The sequence below is a fragment of the Procambarus clarkii genome, chromosome 6 (assembly GCF_040958095.1).
Source record: "Procambarus clarkii isolate CNS0578487 chromosome 6, FALCON_Pclarkii_2.0, whole genome shotgun sequence".
In the NCBI taxonomy this organism is placed as follows: Eukaryota; Metazoa; Arthropoda; class Malacostraca; order Decapoda; family Cambaridae; genus Procambarus; species Procambarus clarkii.
In genome coordinates this window covers 35,263,607-35,269,702 of record NC_091155.1, presented here as the reverse complement: position 1 = coordinate 35,269,702, position 6,096 = coordinate 35,263,607, and positions in this window count along the sequence as shown.

Genomic DNA, 6,096 nt, shown 5'->3' with positions numbered 1-6,096 from the left:
TTTGTCAACTACCATTCATGCTGTCATTGCAATCAATCTTATATTGTTTCTGCTGTATTGCCTACCAATTTTTTGTCAACTACCATTCAAGATGTCATTGCAATCAATCTTACCTACCTATGTGCTTTAATATACTGTACCTACAATTTTCTCTCATCTTTTTTTTTCATTTCATGTAATCTGTTATCATTTTTTTGTCTATAAATTTTGCAAGTATTTACCTCCTTAAAATTTTCTTAGATTAAGGACCTGCCCGAAACGCTGCGCGTACTAGTGGCTTTACAAGACTGTAATTACAAGACTGTAATATGTGTCTGAGTCTGTGGGATTTTACTGGCAAGATTAGCACCAACCGATGAAAAGAAACTATTAAATTCATTTGCCATTTCTAAATCAGTTGACGGTATATCCCCATCCTTGTAGAGCTTTATTTGGTAATGTGAGTGTTGTTTAGTTCCTAGGATACTAGAGATTGTTTTCCAAGTGCTTTTCATGTTGCCTTTTGCTTCATTGAATCTATTCACATAATATGCAAGTTTTGCCTTTCTTATGATACTGGTAAGCATTGATGAGTACCTTTTAGCTACTTCCTTTGAAACTAGGCCAATCCTAAGTTTCTTTTCATATTCATGTTTCTTGTTGATTGAGTTGAGAATGCCACTTGTGAGCCATGGATTGTTTAATCTTTTGTCAGTTTCTTGCTTGGTAAGAAGGGGACAATGAAGGTTGTAGAGGCTTAGAGTTTTGGAGAGGAAGAGGTTAGCTAATGAATTTATATCATGGGTATTATTGAATTCAGAATCCCAGTTAATATTGTGAAGTGCATCTGTAAGATTGCCTAAAGCTGATTCACTGTGTAGCCTAAATGAAGTTTCTTGCTTTTTGGTGGTATTATGTCCATGTTTGCTATGAGAAAGGTAGGATAGTGGTCAGTTGTTCTGTCGTAGATGATACCAGATACAAGGGGAGCTGTTATGTTTGTCCATATGTGGTCCAAGGTAGTGGCTGATGTTTGAGTGACTTGGGTAGGTTTGGTGATTGTGGGGATTAGCATACAGGCGTTCATGCTGTTAAGAAAATAGTCAACTTGAGAGCAATTTTGTTTACCCAGGTCAATATTAAAGTCTCCTCCCAGAATGATGTGGTTTTTGTTGAGATTGTTGTTTATAATAAGATTCCTTAGGTTGTCTGAGAAAGAAGCTATGTTAGTATTGGGAAATCTATAGGTGGCTCCAATAGTCAAAGAGGATTTAAGGGATTTAATTGTGAACTGAGCAAAAGTATATTCACAGTAGTCGTCTCTGTCACTAATGACACTGTTGCAGATAAATGTATCTCGGTAATATATAGGTGTGCAACCACCTTTTTTATTAGGCCTACAGTTATGAATGGCTTTATAACCAGCTAAGTTGTAGAGTTGGGTATAGTCTTTATTTAGGCAAGTTTCTGTTAAAATAATGAACGATAAGTTAGTACCAAGTGCAGTGAGTAATGCATTTAAATCGTCAAAATGTTTACCAAGTGATTTAACATTTTGGTTGTAAACTGATAAACAGATGATATTTTGGAGTTTGTTTTAGCCTGGTGTGCTGTAAAATGCTTGCAATAATGATGATCAATGTGCTGGTTGGTGTAGATATGAGACAGAAGATTTTGATCAGGATCAATATCAGTGTGCATAGAGATGCAGAGGGATCACGATACAAGATACACGATAAAGCAAAACACAAGAATAAAAGCAAATACAATAAAATAGTAACAATTTAGAAGTAAAATAAAGATCCAATAGATAGCCAGGAAGGGCACAGAAGTTACATAAAATAAAAAACAAAAAATCAGTAGAGACTGACAATATAAATGTAAAATAAAAAATAATAAGAACAATAATAATCATAAAGTAAAATGATCTTGAAGATAATTAGCTTAGTAATGGTTAATTAAAATTCTATAATTGGTATGAACCTAATAAAACAAAGTGAGCTCAATAGATAATTCCGAGAAAAAAAAAGATGACATGTAAATCTAATTAAATCTTGAAATTTACTCTAATATAAATCTAAGTGTAAAAATAAACAGGATGAGAGTATATTCATGTGGAAGATTTTACTATGATACTGAGGTAAATGCTTATATAAACAATTATACTATTAATTAATTCCAATAAATGATTACAAGAAACAAATACCAAGTTGCTTTAAATATAACAGGGTACTTACTTTAAATATAAATGGGTATGTGTTCAATATTAAAACGACAATATAATGCTATTAACAATTAAAATTTTCTACTTAACAGGCATATAGTTATTAAATGAAGTTTAGTGATGTGATGGACATAGTCCGGGCTTGGTAAGGACGCCGCCCGCCAGCGTAAACACAACACACCCGAATGCCCACAAACACGATACAATACACAAAACACAACACTTTTGTCAGTTTTTGGACAGACTCCTTTTATATTTATTATGTGATAGTTATACTTGCATATAATGATAACTATTATAGGTAAGCGCCTAATATGTAATATTAATCAATAAAAACGAAGTCAGAAGCCACACGCCTGTCTGTACATGTCTTTTGTGTTAAAGTATTTTGGGCGCTCATGTACTTGTGCGCTAGCTGGCGTTCACAACGGTTCTCGCCTACAAGCATTAGAATTAAACAAATGAATTTATTTATTCATTTATATACAAGAAGATACATTTTCTCGAGAGAGTACATAACATTGGTGTTCTTACATTCTTTTTTAGCCACTAACTCGCAAAGGCTTTCAGGCATTTCTAGATCTAGACATTTCATCTAGACACAATTTCATTTCTAGACTCCAGCATTATAGAATCCGAGGCCTTGCCCTTGACTACATCCGATTCTATCTTTGTGACAGACACCAATATGTAACCATCAATGATACAACTTCTTCCACTCTACCAATTACCGTTGGAGTGCCACAGGGCAGTATCTTAGGACCTCTTCTATTTCTTATATATATAAACGATCTGCCTAATGTCTCTAATATTCTCAAATCTATATTGTTTGCTGACGATACTACCCTTATCTATTCAGACCTCAACCCACATACACTAAATAATGTTGTGAATAATGAATTAAAAAAAGTCCACTTATGGATGTCAACGAACAAACTAACATTAAACATCGAAAAGACTTACTACATCTTATTTGGAAGCAAATCATCAAATGCAATTCAGCTACAGATAGACAACATTAACATCAGTAATAAAAATGATGGAAAGTTTCTTGGCCTATTCCTAGACAAGAGACTCAACTTTAGCACCCACATTCAACACATAACTAAGAAAGTCTCTAAGACAGTTGGTATACTCTCCAAAATCAGATATTATGTTCCTAACTCTGCTCTCCTCTCACTATATTATGCACTAATCTACCCCTATCTGAATTATGGTATCTGTGCATGGGGGTCTACCACTGTAAACCACCTTAAGCCCATCATCACGGGGGATCTGCCCGAAACGCTGCGCGTGCTAGTGGCTTTACAAGACTGTAATTACCATAATTGTATCCTCACATTCCTTATGTACATTCTTGTATATGTATAAATAAATAAATAAATAAATAAATCACACAGCAAAAATCTGCTATCAGAATAATAACTAACTCTGCTTTCAGACAACACTCAGCTCCCTTGTTTAAAACCCTAAACTTGCTAAATATTAACTCCCTCCACACATTCTCTTGTGTCAACTACATTTACAAAACCCTGTTCTTAAATGCAAACCATGCTCTGAAACTCTCCCTGGACAGATGTAATAGGACCCATTATCACCACACCAGAAATAAATATCTCTTTGATATCCCCAGGGTCAAACTTAGTCTGTGTAAACACTCTATGCAAATTAAGGGACCTAGTCTATGGAACTCACTCCCTAATGAATTGAAAAACTGTAAAACTTTTGCCTTATTTAAAAGCAAAACCAAAAAGTACCTAATTTCATCTTCTTAGTTTCCTACACTGAGCTTTAAATTTGCTCTGTACCTAGTGTTACCCAATCTCCTAATTTTTATGTACAGTAGTATCAAACAACCATATCATTGTGTTCATTGCTGTCTTCTTTTATGTGCTAGCCATATGCTGTATTGTGACTACCAATTTTTTTCAACTACCATTCAAGCTGTCATTGCAATCAATCTTATATTGTTTCTGCTGTATTGTGCCTACCAATTTTTTGTCAACTACCATTCAAGCTGTCATTGCAATCAATCTTAGCTACTGTCATGTTCACAGAAAATGGTACCATCCGTTTTCTATGTGTGGCGGAGCAGACGCCAGAGAAGGTAAACAAGAGCGTACAGAACGCCCGCCAAGCTTGGTAGCTACTAGTCATGTATCAGTTTAACTATTAAAGTCAGTAACCAAGCGATGGCTTTATATCAACCCTACAACCAACACTTCCTCAGTAACACACAAACACCACATTGGCGACGAGGATGAACTGTGAACGCAGGTATTTGTTCAGTTTAAAACACAATTGCAAGGGAGAAGCATGCTGCCTGGAGGAGAAAGAGAAGCTCTGAGTGCCATACCCAATGCTGTATGCTAACCGATGCTGTGTGCTAACTGATGCTGTGTGCTAAACGATGCTATGTGCTAACCAATGCTATGTGCTAACCAATGCTATGTGCTAACCAATGCTATGTGCTAACCATAGCTATGTGCTACCCCAAGCTATGTGCTGACTCAAGCTGTGTGTACTGAGTAATCTGCGAGCCGATGCTGTGTACGAAACGACGCTTTGATGTGTACAAAACCTGATGTTGTGGTTACGAAACGACGCTTCGTGTTACAAAATTCTTCACGCTGTGAATTGACTGCTGTACCAACTGCTGACAACTGCTGTACCAACTGCTGTACCAACTGCTGCGCCAACTGCTGTACCAACTGCTGCACCAACTGCTAACTTCTGCTGTGCTGCTGTGAGTAGGAACAACACATGTACACAAGGGCTAGGTAAGAAGTCAGTTGCTGCTATATTGTGCACTGTTGTGAACTTTTGCATTAAAATGCTTGTGTGCTTTGCAAAATTAAAGTAAATACAGTGAATTCTTAACTAACATATACAGTGCAGTAAGTGTTTAATATTTTGAGGAACATTTAAGTGATAAGTTTACATTTATTCAGTAAAAAATGGCAAATATACCTCAGTTTCCTGCATTTGATCCTGACTGTGACCAGACAAACCTGTCACAGAGGTGGGTCAAATGGCTTAAAAGGTTTGAAAATTTTTTGATAGTTTCTGACATCAAAAGTGCTGAAAGAAAGCGTGCCTTTCTACTTCATTATGCAGGTGATTGAGTTTGCGACACCTTTGACACACTGAAAGACACTGGTGGTGCCAAAGATTATGACATTGCCAAAGCCAAATTAACTGAACATTTCAAACCAAGGCAAAATATTGCAATGGAAATTATGTATTTCAAGAGAGCCAGACAACTCTCTAATGAAACCGTTGATCAATACCACACACGTCTGCAGGGTTTAGCAGCCCATTGTGAGTTTGCTGATATTGACAAAGAAATCAAACAGCAAATAATTGAAACATGCACATCTACACGTCTTCGTCGAAGAGCTCTAGAACTTGTTGATGATGACAGTTCTCTTACCAAGATACTTGATATGGCTCGTCGAATTGAAGATGCTGCACGTGATGCTCGTGTCATGGAGTGCAGTGCCAACAACGGTTCTGCCACTGTTACTAACAGAGATCAGGTATGTAAGGTTCAGGGAGGACACCGTGATCAAAGAAGATATCATGGCAAACCTATCAGTAAATTGAGCCGAGAGCCACATCACAACTGGAGTCATGGAACAAGACTCAAGCAGTCACAACGACCCACATCAGAGGGTGTCAACAATAAATGTTACAATTGTGGAGGAGACTACCCACACCAAGGTAATGTTTGTCCTGCTCAAGGTAAGAAGTGCTATGAGTGTGGAAAACTAGGTCATTTTGGTGCTATGTGTCGTTCTGCACTAAAGAAACCACAGTCAATGAATAAAAGCACTGTACGAGGATCAGGTCATAGGGGTCGAGGTGGTAAACACAATATTGCACCTCATATC